This window comes from Triticum aestivum, chromosome 4B (assembly GCF_018294505.1).
Source record: "Triticum aestivum cultivar Chinese Spring chromosome 4B, IWGSC CS RefSeq v2.1, whole genome shotgun sequence".
In the NCBI taxonomy this organism is placed as follows: Eukaryota; Viridiplantae; Streptophyta; class Magnoliopsida; order Poales; family Poaceae; genus Triticum; species Triticum aestivum.
The window spans coordinates 611,883,283-611,910,879 of record NC_057804.1 but is presented as its reverse complement, the minus strand read 5'-3'; the positions used below and the strand labels follow the sequence as shown (position 1 = coordinate 611,910,879).

At 44.8% G+C, this 27,597-nt stretch overlaps 1 pseudogene; it reads left to right on the top strand.

Annotated features, from left to right (window-relative positions):
• Window positions 1-13,286: 13,286 nt before the first annotated feature.
• On the top strand, window positions 13,287-24,547 carry LOC123090284 (protein DETOXIFICATION 45, chloroplastic-like; annotated as a pseudogene).
• The last annotated feature ends 3,050 nt before the right edge of the window (window positions 24,548-27,597 follow it).

Genomic DNA, 27,597 nt, shown 5'->3' with positions numbered 1-27,597 from the left:
CGTCTTGACCATATCACATCACAACATGCCCTGCAAAAACAAGTTAGACGTCCTCTACTTTGTTATTGCAAATTTTACGTGGCTGCTACGGGCTTAGCAAGAACCGTTCTTACCTACGCATCAAAACCACAATGATAGTTCGTCAATTTAATGCTGTTTTAACCTTCGCAAGGACCGGGCGTAGCCACACTCGGTTCAGCTAAAGTGAGAGAGACAGACACCCGCCAGTCACCTTTAAGCACGAGTGCTCGTAACGGTGAAACCAGTCTCGCGTAAGCGTACGCGTAATGTTGGTCCGGGCCGCTTCATCTCACAACACCGCTGAGCCAAAGTATGCCATGCTGGTAAGCAGTATGACTTGTATCGCCCACAACTCACTTGTGTTCTACTCGTTCATATGACATCTACGCATAAAACCTGGCTCGGATGCCACTGTTGGGGAACGTAGTAATTTCAAAAAAATTCCTACACACACGCAAGATCATGGTGATGCATAGCAACGAGAGGGGAGAGTAATGTCCACGTACCCTCGTAGACCGTAAGCGAAAGCGTTATGACAACGCGGTTGATGTAGTCGTACGTCTTCACGATCCGACCGATCCAAGTACCGAACATACGGCACCTCCGAGTTCAGCACACGTTCAGCTCGATGACGATCCCCAGACTCCGATCCAGCAAAGTGTCGGGGATGAGTTCCGTCAGCACGACGGTGTGGTGACGATGATGATATTCTACCGGCGCAGGGCTTCGCCTAAACTCCGCGACGATATGACCGAGGTGGAATATGGTGGAGGGGGGCACCGCACACGGCTAAGGAACAATCATGTAGATCAACTTGTGTGTTCTAGGGTGCCCCCCTGCCCCCATATATAAAGGAGGGAGGGGGGAGGTGCGGCCGGCCCCAAGGGGTGCGCCTGGAGGAGTCCTACTCCCACCGGGAGTAGGACTCCCCCCTCTTGCCTTGGTGGAGAAGGAAAGGGGGGAGGGGAAAGAGGAAAGGGGGGCGCCCCCCCTTCTTGTTCTATTCGGACTAGGGGGGAGGGGGCGCGCGGCTTGCCTCGCCGGCCCTCCTCTTCTCCCTCATGGCCCACTAAGGCCCATTAACCCCCGGGAGGGTTTCGGTAACCCCCCGGTGTTCCGGTAAAATCCCGATTTCACCCGGAATCATTCCGATGTCCAAACATAGGCTTCCAATATATCAATCTTTATGTCTCGACCATTTCAAGACTCCTCGTCATGTCTGTGATCACATCCGGGACTCTGAACAACCTTCGGTACATCAAAACTTATAAACTCATAATAAAACTGTCATCGTAATGTTAAGCGTGCGGACCCTACGGGTTCGAGAACTATGTAGACATGACCTAGAACTATTCTCGGTCAATAACCAATAGCGGAACCTAGATGCTCATATTGGCTCCTACATATTCTGCGAAGATCTTTATCGGTCAAAACGCATAACAACATACGTTGTTCCCTTTGTCATCGGTATGTTACTTGCCCGAGATTCGATCGTCGGTATCCAATACCTAGTTCAATCTCGTTACTAGCAAGTCTCTTTACTCGTTACGTAATGCATCATTCCATAACTAACTCATTAGCTACATTGCTTGCAAGGCTTATAGTGATGTGCATTACCGAGAGGGCCCACAGATACCTCTCCGACAATCAGAGTGACAAAACCTAATCTTGAAATACGCCAACCCAACATGTACCTTTGGAGACACCTGTAGTACTCCTTTATAATCACCCAGTTACGTTGTGACGTTTGGTAGCACCCAAAGTGTTCCTCCGGTAAACGGGAGTTTCATAATCTCATAGTTACAGGAACATGTATAAGTCATGAAGAAAGCAATAACAATATACTAAACGATCAAGTGCTAGGCTAACGGAATGGGTCATGTCAATCACATCATTCTCCTAATGATGTGATCCCATTAATCAAATGACAACACATGTCTATGGTTAGGAAACATAACCATCTTTGATTAATGAGCTAGTCAAGTAGAGGCATACTAGTGACTATATGTTTGTCTATGTATTCACACATGTATCATGTTTCCGGTTAATACAATTCTAGCATGAATAATAAACATTTATCATGATATGAGGAAATAAATAATAACTTTATTATTGCCTCTAGGGCATATTTCCTTCAATGTGAACTAGTTTAGTGACACTAGTAAACTCTTTAGATGTTGGTCACATGGCGATGTGACCTATCAGTGTTAATCACATGGCAATGTGAACTAGATTATTGACTCTAGTGCAAGTGGGAGACTGTTGGAAATATGCCCTAGAGGCAATAATAAATCGGTTATTATTATATTTCCTTGTTCATGATAATAGTTTATTATCCATGCTATAATTGTATTGATAGGAAACTCAGATACATGTGTGGGTACATAGACAACACCATGTCCCTAGTAAGCCTCTAATTGACTAGCTCGTTGATCAATAGATGGTTATGGTTTCCTGACCATGGACATTAGATGTCGTTGATAACGGGATCACATCATTAGGAGAATGATGTGATGGACAAGACCCAGTCCTAAGCCTAGCACAAAGATCGTGTAGTTCGTATGCTAAAGCTTTTATAATGTCAAGTATCATTTCCTTAGACCATGAGATTGTGCAACTCCCGGATACCGTAGGAATGCTTTGGGTGTACCAAACGTCACAACGTAACTGGGTGGCTATAAAGGTGCACTACATGTATCTCTGAAAGTGTCTATTGGGTTGGCACGAATCGAGACTAGGATTTGTCACTCCGGTTGACGGAGAGGTATCTCTGGGCCCACTCGGTAGGACATCATCATAATGTGCACAATGTGACCAAGGGGTTGATCACGGGATGATGTGTTACGGAACGAGTAAAGAGACTTGCCAATAACGAGATTGAACAAGGTATTGGCATACCGACGATCGAATCTCGGGCAAGTACAATACCGCTAGACAAGGGGAATTGAATACGGGATTGATTGAATCCTCGACATCGTGGTTCATCCGATGAGATCATCGTGGAACATGTGGGAGCCAACATGGGTATCCAGATCCCGCTGTTGGTTATTGGCCGAATAGTTGTCTCGGTCATGTCTGCATGGTTCCCGAACCCGTAGGGTCTACACACTTAAGGTTTGATGAGCTAGGGTTATAGGGAATAGATATACCTGGTTACCTAATGTTGTTCGGAGTCCCGAATGAGATCCCGGACGTCACGAGGAGTTCCGGAATGGTCCGGAGGTAAAGATTTATATATGAGAAGTCCTGTTTTGGTCACCGGAAAAGTTTCGGGTGTTATCGGTAATGTACCGGGACCACCGGGAGGGTCCCGGGGGTCCACCAAGTGGGGCCACCAGCCCCAGAGGGCTGCATGGGCCAAGTGTGGGAGGGGACCAGCCCCAGGTGGGCTGGTGCGTCCCCCCCCCCCCAAGGGCCCAAGGCGCCTAGGGTTTGGGGGAACCCTAAAAGGGGGCGCCCCCCTTGCCTTGGGGGGGAAGGCAACCCCCCTGGCCGTCGCCCCCTCCTCAGATTGGATCTGAGGGGGCCGGCCCCCCTCTCCCTTGCCCCTATATATATGTGGGGGGTGGGAGGGCAGCCGCACCCAAGTTCTGGCGTAGCCCTCCCCCTCTCCCAAGTCCTCCTTCTCTCCCGCGGTGCTTGGCGAAGCCCTGCAGGATTGCCACACTCCTCCACCACCACCACGCCGTTGTGCTGCTACTGGACGGGGTCTTCCCCAACCTCTCCCTCTCTCCTTACTGGATCAAGGCGTGGGAGACGTCACCGGGCTGTACGTGTGTTGAACGCGGAGGTGCCGTCCGTTCGGCACTAGGATCTCCGGTGATTTGGATCACGACGAGTACTACTCCTTCAACCCCGTTCTCTTGAACGCTTCCGCTTAGCGATCTACAAGGGTATGTAGATGCACTCCCCTCTCTCTCGTTGCTAGTCTCTCCATAGATAGATCTTGGTGACTCGTAGGAATTTTTTGAATTTCTGCTATGTTTCCCAACAATTACGACCTTGTTGAACCTTTTTATCTATAAATGTGGCCGTATGCATCGTTCTGATGCAGAGGCCGGGGAGTCCCCCCTTTTTGAAAAAAAGCAAGCTCTTATGCAGTATTGGACTACAAAAGGGTTCAGAAGGTAGCAATGTTTGCTTTGGAGGTAATAATCCCTCCGTCCCGAAATACTTGTCATCAAAAATGAACAAAAAGGGATGTATCTAGACGTATTTTAATTCTAGATACATTCCTTTTTATTCAATTTGATGACAAGTATTTCCGGATGGAGGGAGTACATCATTTCGTTTGCATCGTGAAGTTCAATTTATCTGCACAAATACAATTAACTCATTTATTATTTTGCAGATAGGGCTAGTTAGCGGGTTAGCTTTGGCAGTTGGCCTGTATATCTCATTTGGCAGTATAGCAAGGCTATTTACCAATGACCCTCAGGTCCTAACTGTCGTGAGCTCCTGTGCATTGGTACGCCTCCTACTTTACCAATTGATTGTTATGTACACAATATCTAGCCTTATTCTGAAAAAACTTTTCATTTCAGTTTGTTTGTGCCAGTCAACCAATAAAAAAAACGGTTCAGGAACCTTCTAGAAGGTTCGCAAAACCAGAAAAAACCGGCTGGAACCCTCGGAAGGTTCCTAAAACCGGGACGTGAAAGACTTACATGATGGGCGGACCCAAATCGCTCGCTCGGGTCGCTCGTATGTGCGTTCGCTCGACAGTTTGACGCAGAGAGCGTCATATAGGAAATTCCCAATTCTGGTGGCTACTTGAACGTGAGGCTGCTGTACATCTCGCTCAAACAGTTCAGTGCGTGTGCCTACATGAGCCTGGCCCAACAAGTGACGCCACGGCGACTTGCATCCTTTCTTCTTTTGATCTTCTCATTTTTGTTGGTTGGTTTACTTTAATTTAAAAAAAACATGAATACAAAAAAATCTGCATGGTTTAAAGCGTTAATTTGAAAAATGATCACGAGTTGAAAGAATTATCAAGAATTTTATAAATGTTAACAAGTTGAAAGAATGTTCAAGAATTTTAAAAATGTTCACGAGTTGAAAGAATGTTCAAGAATTTGAAAAATGTTCACATGTTGAAAGAATGTTCACGAATTTTATAAATGTTAACGCGTTGAAAGAATGTTCAAGAATTTTAAAAATGTTCACAAGTTGAAAGAATGTTCAAGAATTTGAAAAATGTTCACGAGTTGAAAGAATGTTCATGAATTAAAAATGTCATATATTTAGAAAGTGTTTGTTATTTTAAATGTCCAAGAATTAACAAAATGTTCATAAAATTTAAAACATTCAAAATAGGTTCAAAAATAGAGAATATTATTTTGAATGTATAGAACTTTCAGAAATTTAAAAGATATTTGTGAAATTGAAAAACATTTCATGAAGTGGAAAAAACGTTCTTGAATTAAAAAATGTTAACCAATCGAAAAAAGTTTGTGATTTCAAAAAAAGTTAACCAATCAATAAGAACATGATTTGAAAAGATGTTTACGATTGAAAAATTGTCGTGAATTTAAAAAAAATCATGATTTTTTCATGAATTCAAAAACTAATGTTCTTGATTTTGAAAAATCTTCACTAATTTGAAAAGGAAAGAGGGAAATCAAAAATAGAAAACCGATGAACAAATCTCCTGGAACCTTCCCAAAACTAGGTGGCACGTCCTAAACCTTCCTTAAACCGGACATAATCTCGTTCGGGCGAACCAACGTCTCCCCCTATTGGGATGGCTTAGAAAGTAGCTGTAGCGGGCAATTTGTCTGTATCACTACTGGTGGTACACACCACTGCGATTTTCGGGTGGTAGTATTAGGGCCTCTCGAACAGATACACCTATTCCGCCATTGTCCAGTTTGGCTCTCGTGTTCGGTCGGATGCGGGCGTGTAAAAAAAACCCAGTCCAGTCCCAAATCATGGGATAAAGTAGGGGAGTACGGAGTAGGCCACACCGGACTCTGACAGTCCGGTCCACGTTAAAGCCCTTTCCATAAAGCCCGCGGTTCTCTCTGGTCCACATTAAAGCTCACTGATCTGCCTACCCGCTAGTGGCGGAGTTTGACCAAGATCTTTGGGGAGGCCAAACGGGGGGGGGGGGGGGGGGGGGGCAAACATACAAACTTTCACAACCCAAGACCCCGTACGTTCGCCGTCACCATGGCGTACCAGGAGATGACATGGCATTAGATGGTCACACCAGGGCGCGGCGCTGAAATCGCGTAAGAGGACGACGCGTGGTTGGGTTGGAGATGAACTAATGCTTTATTCATGTGGGTCCATCCTATCCCATCCCAACACACACACACACACTGAGGTTATGGCATCATTCATTAGTGGGATATGTTGGGCCGGGCCACTAGTTGGTGTTTCTTCTTGGGCCGGACTGGATGGGCGGCCCATTGGTGCGGTGCGTTTCGTTGTCATCATCATTATCCATCCTCTGATTTCTATTTTTTTTAAATATTATCTTCTCTCTGTTTCTCCTCCTCTTCCCCCGCCACCGCCCGCCAGCCATCTCCGGCAAGCTGCCGCTCTGTACTGTACAAAGAGAGAGGTTGAGTGGATGGGGATGAGGGCGCTCGTCTCCGGCCAACCGGCGCTGCTATGCCCGAGGCCGCGGAGCAGAAGTAACGGGGCTTCTGCTTCTGCTTCTTCCTCCCCATGGGCAGGGGCAGGGGTAGGAACCACCAAGCCCAATGCCATCATCATCCCCGTCCTCGCCAAGGATTTCACAAGGCAGCGGTGCACCGGCACATCAACCCCCCCCTCTCCACGCGCTGCCTCTTTCCAAGGAGGAGGAGGAGGAGGAGGAGGACAATGCTCTCTTGTTGTAAGATTCATTTTCCTTGTATGGGACTTTTAAGATACTAAGGATACACACTTGCTTTCTAATAAGATACTACTAGTAGATGCTTACCTACCTTGCACTCAAATCTATGTTTTTTAGGGGAAGCAAAGTTTTATTGCTTACATGTGCGTGGGCATATCACCCATAGCACAACCAGCCACAAGGGGCGGAACATCGGACTCCCAGTACAGAGATTCAGAATTAAAACAACACGGACCAATCTTAGCTAACTCGTGGGCTACAGTATTGGCCTCATGACGACATGCTCGGACCTCGCTGAATGAGAACCACATCTTCATTTGAAGCTTCAGGTCCTCGATGACTGGAGCGTACGGCGACGTGTCGGCACGGGCAAGGTCCAGCGCTTCTTCTAGCAGTTTGGAATCTGTTTCAAAAGCCACCCGTATCATGCCAGGATCAGCAGCTATGGTGATAGCACATTCCATTGCTCTTAGCTCTTCCCCAAAAGCATCAAAGATAGCATTGGTACTTCTTGCACCTGCATGAAGAATATTTCCATGGCTATTACGAGCAACAACTCCCCATCCCGCATGATCATCTCCAGCATTGAACGCTCCGTCCACATTGAGCTTTATTATATCATCAGGTGGCGGTCTCCAGTGTGTGCCAGTTTTGGCTTTCACAACCTTACCAAAAAACTCAGCATATTCAAGGCTATAGCTCTTCGTTCACCGAACGATCTCCTCGGCTGACAGAGGAAGATCGCCTTCTCGTACCTTGTTACGGTTCTGCCACCACTGCCACCACATGGTTAAAATCACAACTCTCTCTTGCTCATGTAAGGCCCATAACATATCCAATGTCTCATGTACTGAATGTGCTGCTTCAAGTCGCGCCCGGACATGTTCCATATCAAGCGATCACCACAACACCTTAACTAATTTACATTTGACAAACAAATGAGCCCCATCTTCATCCATCCGGTCGCAGATGAAACACTTGGCACTGTCCAGTTTGACACCACGGTTTGCCAGATTTATGCAGAGGGTTAGCGAATTATGTTTCAGACGCCATACAAACATACCGATGTTCTGTGGACACGGCAGTGACCAAATACGTTTCCATGATTGGTCAGAGCAATTATTCAGATCACCAGCTACCATAGTACTGCTGCCAGTGCTCCTTCCTTTACGTTCCTTCTCTAGCTGGACATGAAGTTTGTATGCACCTCTAACAGAATGTCTTCCTCTTCCATCAAAGTGCCAAGCAGTAAAATCATCTACGCCCTCTCTCAGCAGGATCTAAAGAATATGCTTAATATCATCAGGCCAGAAAATGTCTCTGATTAGATATTCATCCCAACCTCCAGTAACTGGGCAAATTAGCTCGTTGACGTGGGTTAGAAGACATGCACCTCGCGGTGTGATACCCCTTCTATACCATGCTCTCGGAATCCATGGATCCGTCCATATATCCACAATCCTACCATCACCAACACGCCAGATATATCCTTGCTTAACGAGGTCTGCTCCATGCAACATGCTTCTCCAAGTGTATGATATGCCATCTTTCCGTTCAGCGTCCAAAATGTGACACCCAGGATAATACTTTGCCTTGAGCACACGAGCACATAAACTATCCGGGTGTTGTATGAGGCGCCAGACTTGTCTTGACAACATGGCCACATTAAAACTATACATATCCCGGAATCCCAGACCACCCATAGCCTTCGGTTTTGTCAGTTTATCAGCTCAACCAATGGATGGGGTTTCTCTTATCTTGTTGACTCCACCAGAAATTTGCAATCATTGCGCTCACCTCCGCACAAAAGGATTTCGTTAGGTAGAAGCACGACATGGCATACGTCGGAATTGCCTGAGCGACCACCTTCACAAGGGTCTCCTTCTCTGATTTAGCAAGGAGCCTTTCTAACCACCCTTGCATACGTTCCCAGATTTTGTCTTTCACATATGCGAAAGCTTTCTTCTTGGATCTGCCCACATACACAGGGAGGCCTAAATATTTCTCATGTCAAGATTCATTTGTAATTGCCAGTGCATCCTTGACCTCAGTCCGAGCTTGCTGGGGCGTGCAAGGACTGAACATGAGAGAAGATTTCTCCAAGTTAATTCTCTGTCCCGAGCAGTTTTCATAAAGAGCCAACACATTGTGTAGTGCTTGGGCTTCCTCTTTCCTGGCCTTCAGCAGCAGAACCGAGTCATCCGCAAAGAACAAGTGTGACATTGTAGGCGCTGCTGGGCATACTTTTATTCCGCTGATTTTTTCACTCCTTTCAGCATCTTGTAGCAGAGCAGACAATCCTCGGCACAAATGACGAACAAGTATGGTGACAAAGGATCACCTTGCCGTAGACCTCGGGTAGGGCAGAATTGATTTGTCAAAGCCCCATTTATCTTTATTTGGTATCTGACTGAAGACACACACTTCATTATCAGATTAACCCAAGTCCGCCTAAATCCTAGCTTGCACAACATTGCTTCCAAGAAGTTCCACTCGATCCGATCATATGCCTTGCTCATGTCAGCTTTAACCGGCACCATCCCGTCCTTGCCTCTCTTCTTGTTCATGAGATAATGGGAGATTTCATAAGAAACAAGAACGTTATCCGTGATCAATCTGCCTGGAACAAACGCGCTTTGGCTGTCAGAAATGAGCTCGGGAAGTACTAATTTGAGTCTATTGGAAATGACCTTTGACACCAATTTGTATAGTACATTACATAGGCTAATTGGTCACAGGTCCTTGATCCTTGTTGGGTTTTTAACTTTGGGGATGAGCACCACCGTCGTATCATTCCAACCCTCTGGAATGGGTCCGCCGTTAAGAACACTGAGAACCTCCTCGACGACTTGATCACCCATGAAGTGCCAACATCTCTTATAGATAACAGATGGCATTCCATCAGGCCCGGGTGCCTTAAGATCTCCTATGTGGTCCAGAGATGCCTTAACCTCTTCCCTCGTGAATTCAACTGCTAGCAAATCATTCATTTGGGGTGTCACACGTCTAGGCACTTTATCAATCAGCTCTTGGGTTCGATCACCCATAGTGGAGGTGAATAGATCCTGAAAAAAAGAACAGACATAGTTAGAAAGTTTCTCTCCCTCCTCTACTACTGACCCATCCTCCCTTCTTAACTCCTTTATTGTATTTATCCGGTGCCGTGCCAAAGCCTTCGGCATAAGATACCGCGTGCTCCTATCTCCTCTTCTAAGCCACCACACATGCGCTCTCTGTTTGTACTTTATGTATTTCTTCTCCTCCAACCTCTGAACTTGACACCTCAACTCCGCCTCTTCTTTAATCTTCTCTTCTGTCACCGTCTCCCTCAGACACCTTTCTAAGTCAGCCTTCGCTTTCTTCAACCTTCCTTCCAACTCCCCTAGCACCTCCCTGTCCCATTTGCGGAGTTTACCCGCGAGAAAACGCATTGATCCAGCGACATCCACCCCTCCTTGCTCCCTACTCTCCTCCCATGCCTCCTGAATTAATTCTTGACAACCTTCCTCCTGGAACCAACATGCCTCAAATCTGAATCCACTTTCACCGCCTCCTCTCCCACGCCTTTGCTCTCCCTCTGTCCAAACAATAATTGGCCTGTGATCGGAATGTCGAGGTGAACCATTTACTACTCTGAAGCTCGGGAATAGATCACACCATTCCCGGTTTGCTGTGGCTCTGTCCAACCGTTCGCAAATGTATGTGTTAAGCGTCTTCCCATGGTTGCGCCATGTAAGGATATCACCCTCGAAACCAATATCCATCAGCGAACAATCAAACAATGCATCTCTAAATTTATCCATGGCCTGTTGCGGTCTGACTACCCCTCCTTTATTCTCATCGTTTGACAGAATTTCGTTAAAGTCTCCAAGGCAAAGCCAAGGTCTACCATCTTGGTGTTGCTGTTTTAAGATCCTCATAGTCCTCCATGTCTCTCCCTTCCTCTCCGCCGCTGATTCGCTGTACATATCGGTCAGCCTCCACACACCCCCATTGTCATCATTGACATCGACATCCACATGTCTCCTACCATATGACCGCAAAGTAATGTTTATTCCACGTCTCCAAAACATCACTACTCCCCTACTCCTTCCTTCAGAACTCCACGCACACATGTTGGCGAGCCCCAACATCCACCTGAACCTCTCTAATTCCTTCTCAAACAGTTTTGTCTCACACAAAAATAAAACATCCGGATCTTCCAACCTCCCCAACTCGAGGAGACTACGAACTGCCGGGCCATTTCCGAGTCCCCGGCAGTTCCAGCCTATTATTTTCATTTCTCCCGGCGGGGCTGCTCCTGCAGCCTGGCCGATATTATGTTTGATGCTCTGTCAGTCACTGCGTCCACCTCCAAACCCTCTCCTACTTTACCCTTCTTCGGTGCATGCTCAACATCCACTTCCATCTCTTCCCCACTTCTCTTCCCCGTTGCAGCCCCCAAGCTTTCCTGGTCACCCCCATTGTGTTCCCTCGGCTTTCTCTTGAATTTCTTCCCCTGCTTCTCACTTTGTTTTCCAGTCCTAACAATTTCATTCCCCATTTTTTTGCCTGAGTCATCTTTTCCCTCTTCCTTCTGCCTCCCGGTATTATCTTCCTCCCCTAGCTTCCCACCAACATGCCCCTTCTCGCTGAGAGCAACTGAACCGACCCCCTCATCAACCACCATGTCCACCTTACCCTTCTCCTTCTTGTTTTCATTGTCTTGCTGCTCATTGAAACACAACTGTTTAGAAGCTGATATTTCCCCCTGCCGCTTGCTTCCACCGCCTTGCTTGAGAGGGCTTGTGACTTCCTTATCTTCTCCATCGCTGCTCTTGCCGTCATCCCAAAGTTCACTCCCTTCTTATGCCATGACACCCCATCACTTCCGGAATTTACACCTCCCCTCCCAAAATTGTATTGGTGACGTGCTCCCTGTTGATACCCATATGATCCAGAATTACTCCGAGCCCCCCCATAGCCCTTATTACCCCCACTTCCTCGACTCTCCAACCACTTCCCCCTGTTGTTGTCTTCCCCTTTTCTGTTTTCTTCCTCAGCCCGCATCCATGGTCCGAATTGTGGTGCCTCCCCTTTAACCGGTTTAGAGCTGCATTCATTTTCACTATGGCCGATGATACCACAAGTATAGCAAAAATCTGGCATATGCTCATATCCGAACCGACACCACACTAGCTTTTTCTTTTTCTTCCTCTTCTCCTCGTCATTTTCGATTACTTCTACTGCCTTCATCCCATGTTCAGCATTTCTATCCAGAGTGAATCCTCTCATAAGCGGCTCATTGATGTCCAGCTTCACCTTGATGCGCAAAAATTTCCCCACCGCCCTTCCATCATGACCCACGTCGACATCCAGTACTTCATGGAAATCGCTTCCTATCAGTTCTCCCATACCTCTGTTCATGGACCCTAGAGGCAGGCCGAAGACTCGAATCCATATAGGAATCAAGTTGAAGTCATACTCCTCCACCGTCTTCTCCGGATCGTACTCTTCCATCACTAAAAGTTCCTTATCAAACCACCAAGGTCCTTCCTCCAGAGCCCTCCTCCACCCTGCTGGCTGCCTGAAATTAAACAGGAAGATATTCTCCTCATGCTCCTTGCATCCTACACCCTTAATCGGACACCAAATTCTGCCCAACATGTTCCCTACCACCCCTGCATGTGCAAGCTTCTCCGAAAACAACTTCCCAACTGCCTGTGGTTCTTTTGGTGCCCAATCAAACACCTTCTCCTTTTCCTTCTCTCCAATCCTCAACCCTTTTCTCTCAGCCGCCGTCAACCTCAAGCCCTTCATCAATCCTTCAACAGCCTCCATGCCAACAGAAACACCTAGCCGACTCAGGATCCAAACCTAGGGTAACCGGTGTTTGTATGACCGTGCGCCCTAGCCCACACGGAAGGCTTATGTGGATGGGTCTGGGGATTGGTTTCGGTGAAGGGCGAAGGGGCTAGGTTAGGAAGGCGAGATCGAGACTGCTGCTGGATTCCTAGGCTCCACGAGGACCCCGGGCGCCGGCGGCCAGGACACCAACGACAACCAGCACCTGCGATGAGATCCGATCGCCTCCCGATCGCCACAGCGCTAATTACGCTAACCGTCACCCTGAGGGACGGACCACGCCCAGACCACCTAATTGTAGAACGAGCGAGCTAACCCAAATCTATGTTGCAATATGCTTCTGCCAGTTAGTTGACTGGTTGATTGATTATTATGCTCAAAGGAACTAACTAACTGGACATCATCATCTAGTTCTAGTTAGTTGCAGCCCACTGTCCAGTTTCCTTCCTTCCTTCCTTACTTCTCTACACTAGTACATTATTGTTAATCTTTACATTTTCTTTCTGCATCATAAGCAATGTACTATGTTTCTGCCTTTTCGTCTATCTAACATAACAACAACAATCCAACAAATATGCAGCAGCTGCCTTTATCCTGGGCTGTCAGCATCGACCTCATTCTTCTTGCCCTGCCTGCAGTCTTAGGCCAGGCCATCTACCCCATGGCGCAACTCATGGAGACAGCATACATCAGAAAATTAGGTACACACCTCCTCCTTTCTTTTATGTCGTGCTGCTATATCCTCTCCGACTTCATTTCTTAAGTCTGTTCATCTCTCGTCCTGTATTTATCAGTAACTCGTCTCGTTGGAGAGTGGGTCGTGTGTTCTGAGCAAAAACACTGTAACCAGACCGCCGATCATCAATGTCACTCGTGCAGTCATGTTCCTTATATGCTATTTAGTGTTTCTAACATTACGGTTGTGTTGTATGCCGTTGTGAGCCCCATACAGTACAGTACCTTTAACTCAATTGCTTCAACTTGTTTATTTGCTGGCATAGCAGATTAACACATGTTATCCTGCATGGTTACTTGAACAGCATATTCTTTAACCAATGTTGCGCATCACAATATCATGTCAGTTTAACAATAAAGTGCTAAAACCTTTATTTATCAGCTCAAGGCTCTTCTACTTCTTGTCAGTGAAATAATGACTATGACATTCAGATTGGTATTACCTCATCTTGTAGACATTCCTGCTGCATGAAAGCAAGTTGTTAGTTATTCTCTGTCTCAGTTTTGGCATTATGTTCTGAAGGTGCTCTGGAGCTAGCATCGGCTGGCATTGGTGTTGCTATTTTTAACATCCTGTCCAAGATTTTCAACGTCCCGTTGTTGAGCATAGCAACCTCATTTGTGGTAGAGGACATTTCCAAGAACGCTAGCAAGCATTCTAGTTCAGGTAACAGGATCATCTACTCAATAAAAAAATTAGTTTTGTGTGCAACTTTGCTTTGTTCAGACAATGGAACTTGACTCTCCTCTCTGCGTTGCAGGCAAACTGGAGCTGCCATCTGTGTCATCGGCTTTGGTTCTAGCTGCTGCCATTGGTACAATTGAAGCATTGGCATTGTTCCTAGGATAGGGACTGTTTCTTAAACTAATGGGCGTGTCAACTGTATGTATGTCTATATCATGATGGTGCCTGTTACCATTTATGCGTTTTTCTTTCTCTCCTTTATGCGCATTATGAGCAATGCACCCTTAACTGGATTCAGAACAGTGAATTTCACTTCTGCTTGTTAGCAGAAAGTCTAAGTTTAGTTCTTACACAGGCCTCTCCGATGTATGCTTCTGCGCGGCTCTTTCTTTCGCTGAGAGCCTTAGGAGCACTTGCAAATGTGATTATGTTAGCAGTGCGGGGTATCTTTCGTGGATTCAAGGATACCAAGACTCCCGTACTTTTTATAGGTAACTACCTCATCGTTTGCTTATTATTAGCATTGTGTTCTCACCAGTTGTGAGTGCAAAAGGTACATTTTGATGCAGATAATGGTGGTGTCCCGCCTAATTTGATGATGTTTTCCTCTTATATCCCTAGGAAACATTTTGCAGTAACATGCCAGTACTGCATTTTTTTGTGTTTATGTTTTATTTTCCCATGCCAAAGACCATGAATAGTTTACCATTCATGCATTTGCGTATTAATGTTGTTTGTAAGCGTTTGAATTAGAAGCGTTCCATACAGTTATCTGATGTAAAAAGGTCTCCTTTTTTGCAGACTTACTGATTCTTTAAAACACCTGTAGGTTTGGGGAATGTTTCCGCTGTAGTCCTTCTTCCTTTGCTTATATATGGTTTTAAGCTCGGTATAACAGGAGCCGCAATTTCTACAGTCGCATCCCAGTAAGTTTTCTATTAGCTTGGTGTAATCCGAGTTCAAGAGAATTATGGAAGTCAATTCGACATATACCAGCAAATGTCTCTCCCAGTTTGGTTCATATATGTTGCTGAAATAACCAAAGGAAATAACACTTGCTGTTAAACTTGCAACTTACCTTTTTTTCATTATCTGGATACAATTAAATTGCGACAAACATATGCACTACTATGAGATTATTGGCTGTTAGCAGACCTATTGATATTGTGGCATGCAGTTTATTAGTTATATGATTACACATGTCAGATTTACTATCAAAACATGAAGTGTAGTACTCATAATACTGGGCTGTTGGGTGCCTCATCTTTTTTTGTAGTTTTAATTGGAAAAAAATAGGATGGACCAGTTAGAGCTGTTGGGAACCTCACCTCTTATATGGTTTACGATGCAGGTACATTATTGCCATTTTGCTTATGTGGTCTCTAAGTAAAAGAGTTGTTCTGCTTCCTCCAAGGATGGACCAGTTAGAGTTTGGTGGATATTTAAAATCCGGTGAGTCTATGCTGCTATTGTCCTACTTGTTCATTGGTCAGTTGTGGACTCATGGTGTAGGCTACTGTAAAAGTTCTTCAGATATGTTTCTGTTGGCCTTCAGAGTACGGATTTTGTATATTCAGAGTGCAGTTTACAGCAATCTGATTTTTTTCAGTGAATTCTAAGTTTTCCTTAGGCAAAACATGCAGGCTATTTTGGTCCTTCTATAGAAGTTTGTCCTCCCGAAATTTATGTTTATGGCTTCATTTTTCATTTAGTTGGGCCCAGCTCTAGTCAAAGTACATAATACTCCTGACAATTCAAAAGAAAGAAGATATAGTCACTGATCCGGTATGTTTGTCAGATAAGAAGGCCAACTTGTTATTGATAAAGCTCTCGTACTGTATCTTCTCATGATACATTATCTAACCGCTGGGCAATGGGCAATCATAGATCTTTTTGTCCTTGTTACGCCGATATTATTTAGAGATTGCTTGCACTAATGCACCTGTGCTATTTTTCTCTGTTTTCTTTTTCTTCCCTTTGTTTCTCTGTTCACCTGCAGCCTTAATTTTTCAATATATGTCTGTTTTCTTGAAATGCTAAGGTGGCATGCTATTGGGAAGAACACTCTCAATTCTGTTAACTATGACCATCGGTACATCAATGGCTGCTCGACAAGGCCCAACAGCTATGGCTGCTCATCAAATTTGTTTGCAAGTATGGCTTGCTGTATCTCTGCTTGCAGACGCTTTAGCAGTTTCTGCCCAGGTATGTATTTCCAGCCATAGAAATCATCTCTACTGTTAGATCAGCTTCCTTTTACAGCTGTCGTTCTGTACCAAAATTTGTACAGAACCTTACACGACATACTACTAAATGCATCATCATAATTTGAACTATTAAACTTGTCATGATTTATCTGTTCCATAAGTGCAGGCTAACTTTGCTTGCATTTCTTAGGCTCTGATTGCAAGCTCTTATGCAATACTGGACTACAAAAGGGTCCAGAAGGTTGCGATGTTTTCTCTGCAGGTGGTACATACTTCTCCTCTTCAATTTATTTGCATTGATACAGTTCGCCCATTTATATTCTTGGGGATGCAATTGCTGTCTCTTCTGTTGATAGAAAACACCTATTATTGACCATTGCAGATAGGACTAGCTAGCGGGTTAGCTTTGCAGTTGGCCTGTATATCTCATTTGGCAGTATAGCAAGGCTATTTACTAATGACCCTCAAGTCCTAACGGTCGTAAGCTCCTGTGCATTGGTACGTCTTCCTACTTTATCGAGTAAATTGCTCAAAGCCACCACATTTGTGGCTAGAGTACTCCAAAACCACCGTTTTTGTCAAAAATCACAAAAAACCACCGACTCTGCGGCAAGTGAGTAACAAATCGCACTAATTTGAAACTGAGACGCGTCTAACAGCGGAACTGATGTGTTGGCCCCACATGTCAGGCTAATTTGGCATGCCTAGATGGATAATATGCTGACGTGGCAAAGGGCCCACATGTCAACCCCACACCTCCGTCTTCCTCCTCACATCTCTCTTCCCTCTCTCCCTCTTCCTATCCGCCGGCGGCTTGAGCTCGATGCTGCTGCAGGACGGCGGAGCTAGGGGGCGCTCCTCGACGACTGGCGGCGGCGGACGCGACCGTACCCAACTGCGAGATGCTGGCGAGCGGCTCGGGCGGAGCATCTCCTCGCGCGAGATGGTGTCGCGCAGGACGGCTCCTCGAGCGGCGGTGACTTGGACTCCGACGATGTGGGGAACATCCGGATCCCGAGAGTAGGGAGGCGGGGGAGGTCGATGGGGAGGCGGGAGCCTGCCGCCAGAGTCGCCCGCAGCATGGCCGTACGCGGACGAATCGATCTACCCTGGCCAGCAGCAGGTCGACGCCGCGGCTCCCGATTCGTTCGATCCGCTTGCTTCTGCGTCTGTTTTCTGCCTGCAACAATCGATCCGCCACCACGTGACGCTGCAGGGAGGCGGTGCACGGCACTGCCGGAGGAGGGCACGAGCTGCCGTGCCCGGCTTCGACCAGCGGGTCTTGGTGGGCGGCCATGGCGTGGGCGAGTGGCGGCGTCGAGGCTCACCGCGCGCAGAGGAGGGGCGGAGCTCGTCGGGGTGCAGACGGAGGGGCAGCATCGCCGGAGAAGAGCTGGACCGACGGAGTAGGTGTTGTGCGTGCACACGAAGTACTCGACGAAATGCCAGAGCCTAGTCATCTCTCTACTGTTTATTCTTTGCCAAGTCAGCCTGACATGTGGGCCAGGCATGTCAGTTTTCACTTAGTCGCGGCTCACAGCACGTTTAGTGCTTTTTGTTACTCACTTGCCGAGGAAGTGGTGGTTTTTTGAAATTTTCGACAAAAGTGGTGGTTTTGCAGTATTCGTGCCACAAATGTGGTGGCTTTCAGCAATTTACTCTACTTTATCAGTTAATTGGTACGTACACGGTACACCATATCTAGCCTTATTCTGAATCTTTTCATTTCAGTTTGTCTGTGCCAGTCAACCGGTTAATGCCTTGGCATTCATCTTTGATGGTCTCCATTACGGCGTCTCAGATTTTGACTATGTCGCTCAAGCTACGGTACGGGAACCAGTTCCGACCAGCTTCATGTATAGATGTTCTTTCTTCCTATTGGTCATGGATTTCCTGATTTTGTCTGGATTACATAGATTGTGGTTGGGGTGATATCATCGTTGGTCTTGTTATATGCTCCACGTGTGTTTGGACTGGCCGGAGTTTGGGCTGGTTTGACAACACTCATGGGACTGCGCATGGCTGCAGGCACCCTGAGGTGATTATGCTTCTTTTTTGTTGTTCTGTTACATTACACCTGTGCAAAGCATACATGCATATATGACACTACGGTAATATGTCTACTTTTGCGTAACTGGATATATAATGTGACTAGTAGACTGCCCGTGCGTTGCCACAGGCCAAAAATTAAATTTATAAACGATGCTCATATTTCTCTCCCCGAATGAAAACATTGCACGCAATGTTCAACCACAACACAAACACAAGTATCTTCTCTCTATTCCAACAAACGCAATGCACCCCTCTAGCCTCTCGTTTCTGTTGAAGTTGTTCTCCCTAGCCCTCTTTGTCCATACATCAACCATCCTCTCAATCTATTGCCCCTTGACACTGCATGTGGCTTCTATGTCTACTACGTATGTCATGCAACATGGAACATGATAAAAAAGGATGAGATACAAGGCACCTCACCTTAGTACAAATCACAAGAAAATGTGGCATATGATCATGAGAACATTATTCCACCACATGTTCATTCACAAACTAATAATGCTCTGTTTAACTGGGCTCTGCTTTCATCTCCACCTAAGATGCATCTCCGTCACTTTATCTCACTAATACTTATTTTCCTATGGACCTCAAATATACATACAAGAATCACATGACAAGGTTGCATCATTGTCATTCCATCTATTCCTTCACTTCAGCTCTTTTGGTCATTGCAACACCAGTCTACTCCATCGTCACCCTACTCCAAATCCGCCCATGTTTCCATCCGGCTCCAAATACGGCCATTTTTTCTCCATGTCTTTCATGTTGTATCAAGTTTGTACTTTCAACCTCAGAATTTTCATTGTTCAGAATGAGGAGGGTTTCCAGAGTTCACTTCTTTGAGAGAGAACACAACACATATTGATACAGATTAGTGATGAACAAAAATTTCTTTGTGTTATTTATAACGATGAATACCAACACATGGTATGTTATTCAATGGAGTAGCAAAGTTGTCGTGTTTGGAAAAATAAGTCTAATGTGCGTATATTGAAGTGAATCCCTGAATTAACAAATGCAAGAGGAAAAGATGACTACTCCCTCTAGACGGGTGCATGGGGCATCCACAGGTTCCTAGATCATCAAGTTGACCAACGCATTATACAACAAAAAACTATATGTTTAGGAATTTTATCCGAATACGAATTCAGTGTCTATTGCCCACACCCTTAGTCATTCCAATCATTGCCCCCCTTGCATCATATCACTGTCACCTTTTTCTCTCTCCCCCACCTCTCTCCTATTGCATCTCATCGTAACGTTGTTCCCTACAACCATCGATCCACTAACATCGTCTCCAGCAATGGGCGAGGGCTATGGTGCCTCTACTTGCACGAGGAAAACCTTTAGTGGGCACGAAAATGAATCCAACACACCTATGTTGCACCTCCCATTTTGGCGCCGTCTCCTGGTCCCTCTCCTACTTTGGGGAGTTCGGAGACAAGCCAGTTGCAATGCGAGCGATGTGCCATGCCTGGACCCCATGCATTGCAACGGGGGCATAGATATTCTATTGGTTCAATATCAATCTTGTCCGACATATACCTTACATCCACCATATTCTAGATTTTGATAACATTTAATTTGATTATATCATGGTAAGAGAAGGTAAGAAAAGTTTTGATTCAGTTAAAATTCTGGTAAGATTGATTTGATATGATTGAGTTAATGCAAGACACGGTTATGGAAAAGTATCGATTTCGTGTAGATTATTCCAATTTACTATATTTATGTTGGTTTTTATTTTGTGCCACGTCGGTTGGGGATACCAAAAACCAACAGGAAACCAAAGAGGGGACGGGAACGTGAGGTGGAAAAAACCGAGAATGAGGGGAGGCGATGGAACAAAGTCCCATTTAAAAGTAGAGATATCATACATTTCACTTCCATAGGTGTAAATTACTCTCTACGAAACTATATTTTGTTTCAAATCTTGATAATCCTTCATATGATTTTTCACTTCCTTTTTTTATGGTAAATAATTTATTTCCGGTCAAATTACTTCTATCGCATTATTTCATTATCTCAACGCATTTTATGACTTCGAGGATATAAGAATAATCTAACATGTAAAATAATTCTTTCTTAGGTTTCAAATAAGTCACCAGTAGGTCAAAAAAATAGGTGAAATCTTGCCAGGCAGGCAGACACACAACAACAGCCGATGAGTGCAGCCGATGAGTGCCGCTTAAGGTCCAATGAAAATAACATAAGTAGTGGAAAACAGAATTGTCAACTCTCTATGCTAGTTTTGCGACTCTGTACATTAAATTTAAATACATTTTACCTATCTTCTGTTATATGTCATCGTTCGGGCAGACGCCGTGCTCCGGCAGCGTCATCGTCCAGGTGGATGCGGCCCTCTGCGAGACGATGTGGATGACATCAGGTGCGCCACCACCCGGAAAGAACGTCGTGGACCAGCAGGAGGCCACCCTACATGAGCACGTACATCATCCTCGGTGTGTCCACCGCCGAGTTGTCGTTGTGGTCGAGTGCGTGGACCACGCCGTCGCGAGAAAGCTGATGTCAACACAGATGGATCTCAACCATGGCAGCAAGCACATCAAACAAACACACATTAGCAAGAAAGCACACATACCTTCATCTTGGGATCCGGCCGTCTAACGTTGACTTGCCTGTCGGGACAATCTAGCCGTTGCCATGCTCACCGTAGCCGAATCCACTATCCCCGGCCAGGCAACCATAACCTCACCCATGACCATGTACCTCACAGGCACAAAACGTCACCCATACCATGCCCACGGGCCCGAAATCCCATCCATACCCAAACCCACCAGGTACCCATAGGGCAACTCGACAATATGCGATATTATACCCTCAATAATGGCAAATAAACATAAAACAATGATTTTAATTCACAGTTGACAAGCTCACAATCACAACCACATATAAATAGCATGACTATGTTTGCAAAAATGGTAGCCTGACCATAGTAAATAACACGTTTACATGTGTAACCAAGGGGCAAATAGCAACTGAAAATTATTTAAAATAAAGTACAGCTCCAAGTCTTCGAACATGATTTTAGTAAATAAAAAGTGCACTGTCCACACAACCGCCAACCAGTAGCTCCAGGTCTTCATTCTCGAGTGATGACTGAAGTAGGTTCGTCCTACACGCGTTATAGACCAAAAGAACATGATTTAATTAATTACACAGAGAATCTTACAATTTAAGTGAAAAATATCTGAAGTGCAAACAACAAGGTTGTAATTTTTTTTACCATTTGTTCTTCATCATCCTCTAGAACACTCTGAAATTCTGCAAAGCGAGTGGAATTCCAATCACCTAATGTCTAACCAACAATTATTATATAAATAACAAGGTATTTGCACAATAAAAATAAGAGGCAAGTGCAAATATTGAGTACCTAATAGATCCGCATGAGACTAATCTTGCGTACACTTGAGAGCTTCTGAAATATTAGGAGTAAGACTTGAGATTCAGACGCTGGAGTGACTTGAGATTCAGACGCTCCATCTTGAGAAGCCAGTGAACCTTTCCATATCACAGATGAGCCTTGCGCTTCATCTTGAGAAGCCAGTGAGCTGTACATAATACACAACAGATAAGTTTAAGAATTGTACAGAAAATAGTATTCAATTTTAGTAAAAGTTAACCAAATAAGTAGAATGTAAAACTCGAATTATGGTGATCCCACAATAGTCTTCACAATCATAGGTACCAAACCAATCACTAATTAATTTTCTTTCGAGCAAACATGCAACACCTGAATCTTCATTGAAGATGATAGTAATCGATTAATTAACCAAACATGCACACATGGATAGATCCACGTACTTGCATACAGTAGTATAGGAATACGAATCTGTACTACTACGTATTGATATTACAGGAATATAAGCAAGAATCATGCCTTGAATGAAGCCTGGTCCTTGAAGCGGCCATGCTCTCCGCCATGGTACATGCTCCCAGCCTGCCTTGCTGGTGTGGCCTGCCTTGTCGTTGCTGAACCCTTGTACCTCGATCGCTTGCCGTCGCAGCCGTTAATTACTTCGTGATCGTGAATGGTGATCTATGGGGGGTATCTATAGATGGCTGGCAATCAGAGGAGACGAGAAGATACGATGGACTGATGGAATAATTTACGGTGCGGTAATTTACTTTCCACCTTTTAACAAAAAACATATGGTGGGATAAGGAAAGTTAAGATTTTTGCCATAACTTTTTTGTGATTTTGGGAAGCGTGGCCCACAACCACGCTTGATTGTTAGAAAATCTGTAAGACGGAGATCTTCATTCCAAGAAGGAAAGAATCATTCGTAATGAGGAAATACAATTGCCAAGATGGAAAAACAAAAGGAAGGGTTATGGAAATTGATTTGGTTTTTAATGCAAAGGGTGCTGGGATGTGGGACGAAGAAAAACCGGTTGAAAATAAACCGGTTGAAAATAAACCGGTTGAAAGTGGGGGGGACTATTCAACCAATTCGTCCATTAGGAGTAGAGATTAACAAAAAACATATGGTGGGATAAGAAAAGTTAAGATTTTTGCCATAACTTTTTTGTGATTTTGGGAAGCGTGGCCCACAACCACGCTTGATTGTTAGAAAATCTGTAAGACGGAGATCTTCATTCCAAGAAGGAAAGAATCATTCGTAATGAGGAAATACAATTGCCAAGATGGAAAAACAAAAGGAAGGGTTATGGAAATTGATTTGGTTTTTAATGCGAAGGGTGCTGGGATGTGGGACGAAGAAAAACCGGTTGAAAATAAACCGGTTGAAAATAAACCGGTTAAAAGTGGGGGGGACTATTCAACCAATTCGTCCATTAGGAGTAGAGATGCTCTGTACTCACAGCCATTATGAAACTGCTCTCTCTGATTTGTTTGTGTGTTTTTGTTAGTATATTGCATTTGAATGCATGTAGTTCAACTATCAAATTTCTAATGATAGCTATCGAATACTAGTGAGTCAACTTGCTATGCGGCCTCCATTTTTTCGGTAAGTTAGCCTTTGGTTTTTGGGGTGGTCTTTGGTGGAACAATATGCTATACTACCACTGTACTTTCCACTAAACAACTAGCAAGAGGCCCATGCGTTGCAGGGAACATCAAGATGCATTTATACGAGTTGTTTATCTTGTGGGAGACAAAGATGAATGAGGGAAGGCCTTATCTGCAAATATGGAGAGGGTTGCGGGTATCTTTTTGTAAAATTGCCATAGTTTGCTTTCTATCCGTCAGATATAGATCGGATGGTCTATATTGCAGGATGGCAGGCACATCATCATCACCAACTCGGTTTTTTTATAAGAGTAGAGATATGCGTTGGTTATATAATTTTCTTGTTGGGAGAAATATGTAATGGATATAGTGGTGTTAATACATTTCCACAACAATAGTGTGATTAGAGGCCACACAGGCCAGATTCTAACCGAAGTATACCGGCATTGGTATATCGAGCAAATTACTGGTATGTTGAACTATACATCGATAGTGTTGATTAAAGCCCAAGCAGAAATTGATGGTGATGGCTGTTTTCATATATGAGCAAATTATTTTTTACATCGATGTGATGGATGCTCTTTTATGTTCTCATCTTACTGTAACCACCGGACAAATCTCAGGTGGCTATGGAAGACAGGACCTTGGTCATTTTTGCATGAGGAACCAAAATCCAAGGTTTGTTAACTGTTTACTGCTCATGTCTTTGTGCGATGTTACATCTAAAACATTGTTTTGTATGCTGCAGCATATGTGAAACAATGTGTACCTTGGACAACATTTTAGAACTTACTAGAGTTGATGTAATGTGTGAGTCACCACAAATTGTAAGGGAGAATCTGAGAAATTGCAGCTATCCACCACAAATTACCGGGTGTTATGCATTAGTCTTTAGTGAAATTAAAGCGAGGGATGTATTCATTCATACCTTTGAGACAGATCTGATTGTTTGAGACAGATCTGACTGTTGAACCTTGGCACATGCATCTCTTTGTGTTTTCTCAAGGGAAGATATGTAGCTCTTTCTGTTTTCTCAAGTGAGGATATGTAGCTCTTTGATCTAGTATTAGCTTGTTAGATTGTCAGTATTTTTTTCACTTTATTCCATGAGGGCGGTGTTTGAATCGATATTATAGTTGCAGGCGAAGCCGTTTGCATCATAATAATTCATACCGAGCCAGCCAGGCCAGGTGGTAAAAAGATGTGCATGTAGATGCAATCGAGGAATGAAGAGCACATGCTAGACTAAGAAGAGCTCAAGCTGCTAGCTAAGAGGGATTGTACAGTTTTAAGAAGAGGCGGAGAATTGTTTCGTTTGTTTGATGTCGCCTGCAGTTTATTCATTCATTTGTTTATTCTAATATTATGACCATTTCTGATGATATATGCTTGTGAATTGTTGTGTATTCATTTATTTGTGAATTGTTGTATATGCTTGTGCTGCGTGCTTGTTTATGGAATACCACTGTTGCTGGGGCCGTTAGTTCCCCTGTTCATCTCATTTCAGTTCACAGAGAAGCTCCCTGTTATCTTGTCTTTATGGTCTATTTGCTACTGCACCACTCAAAAGGAGGAAAAATGAAGACGGCAACATGAATCATGCGCGCTACAACGAGCAGCTTGCCCGCCTCCTCCTTCCGAACAACTACGGTTACCTGGAAGTCAAGTTGAGGGCACCATTGCAGCGCCGTTTCTTTGCTTGGCGGGCAATCAAGGACCGATGATGGACATCCGACAGATTATCAAGGAGGGGACTACCGCATCAAAGCACTTGCCCACTATGTGACCAACACGACGAGACCATCAACCACACCATGACTGGATGTGTCTTCCTTAAGGAGATCTGGGGACGGGTTTGCACGACCATGGGACAAACAGAGAGAGTCCTCCTACTAGATGAGATGCTACCCGAGTGGTGCATCAGGTATGAGGAGAGTGGACATCACCGGAGAGTGGTAAGGGCGATCTGCCTTGTCCCTGAAATTTCATCGTGTTTGGACTTCGTTTGACATGAATACTTGATAAATTATAGAAACTTTGGAGACGTATCAAGCTCTCACATAGTTTAACCTATGGATTAAATCATAATGCTAGCTAGTCTATCCTAATAATAAAGCAAATAATGCTTCCGGTCGTCCGTCGCATCATTTTTTAGAAAACCCCCTCCCTTTTCCATGACTTAACCCACAGTCCACCTTTAAGTCCGAATAAATCGTTTTTTCATGTTTTACACAAAACCCCCTGAGTTGTACGCTAATTAATCCACAGTTCATATTTAAGTCCAGCGAATCGTTGTTTTACAGTTTTACATGAACCCCCCTGATATATGTGTTAATCACCCCACAGTCTATTGAGATTTGTTTTTCAAATAGCCATATCTTTTAATCCGCACCTCCAATTTTAACATGTTATTATATAATTTGATTAGAAAAATGTGTACAATTTGAATAAGATGTTATTTTACATGTCAAATATTTTTTAAATGCTATTTATATTGCAATATTAATAAATGGCACACAATCCGTCTATATTTCATACCGGCGATCTGTATTGCAACATTTAAAATTAAACTTTAATATTTGGGAAAGGTTATAATCCTTGGGCATGTTGTACTTGCACAAGGTCCTCCCTTTGTACATGTTTCACGATCTAAGACCCTGCATACTTACCCCTTTTTTGGCGAATTATGATATTTTTTAATCCCGTTGCAACGCATGAGCCCTTTTGCTAGTGTATAACAATAAGTTTTACGCTGAATAGATGAGTGAAGCATAAGAGTAACATGCATGGAAAAATTTCTTCCTTGTCACAATTTAGTTTCCGATGTTATGATCATAATTATTCAAGAAGGAAGAATAAAAATTGATGTCCCAAGAGAGTAGACATAAAGCATGCAAGGATAAAATGGTTAGGCAAGTCATTCTAAAAAGGTTGTCGAAGAGTGGGGATGCCTTTTGAACCTTGTTTGAAGCATATTGGAGTATGATGGGCATCCTCAGGCGGCTTGTATCCTTTGTTCTCCTAGGCCTTCCTTCGCACGTATGGATCCCCTAAACTTTGATCCAAAACAAGCAGAAATGAATTCGTGGTATGGCTAGTCCATATATAAATAATTGCTAATAACTCTAGCTATTTTGTGTACACAAATCGGATCAGAATGAGAAAATGGTACCTACCTTAAGGAATCTCATTTATAGGCTCTATCAAAAAAGAAGAAACCAAAAACTATGCAGACATGCATATATAGCTATAAGACAACTTGCACAATAATTTATCAAAAAATTAAACAAGCATGTAAGGATACATATCGGCGAGGGCTTTGATCTTGTTGAAGAAGACGAAGCAGAGAGACCGCACTTCTTCATGCCCCGCAATTGTTGGTTGATCACCATGCACGGAGCTAGCGCACGGTGGACAAAGAAGTGAATTAGCTTCACTCGGCCGGGCATGGACTGCCGCGCGTCTTCAGACGTGGCATCATCGAATGAAGAGGACCCCTTGAGTAAGGAGGGACCGGATGGTGGAGACTGGAGAGGATCACCTGGTGTTGAGCAAGCCGGACACGATACGTGTGGTTGATCCGATCGAGCACCACACGATGCGCGGGTGACAGCAGAAGAAATTGGACGACAAATCCTTCAAGATAGTGGCTGCCAGGAAGAGGAAGCGGTAGTTGTGAGCGAAGCGAAACGAGGCCGGCCGGCGGTGAAGAAGGCTTGCGCCGGCCGGCGGATTGGAGAAGAGAGTAATATAACCAACCAATGGTGAAGCTTTTCAAGTGTGAAGGGAATTGAAGGCCAAAGGCAAATCAAACCAAATCAGGAAGCGCGCGCGCGCGCGCGGCGGTTATAACGGTTAGACAAAGGCCAACCGCAGCCCGCAGGCAGGCGAACCCCGGCCATATATATACCGGCGGGCGATCGATCGATCGATCGATCCCCACCCGCCCGCTCCCTCTCCTCTTAGCTTTCAAGAACCGAACCAACCTTCGTCCCTGGAGCTCACAGCCATGGCACCACCATACGGCCCGCCCCCTCCTCCCTCTCCGCACGCTCCAGCGTGGCCGCGGACGCCGGAGCAGCCGCAGCAGCACTGGTATTGGAACCAGCCGCGGCCGCCGCTCCACGGCCACGGCCACGCGTTCCAATACCAGAACGGGAACGGCGGCGCATGGGGAGAACAAGCTCGGCCCACGGGAACGGCGGCCTTCCCT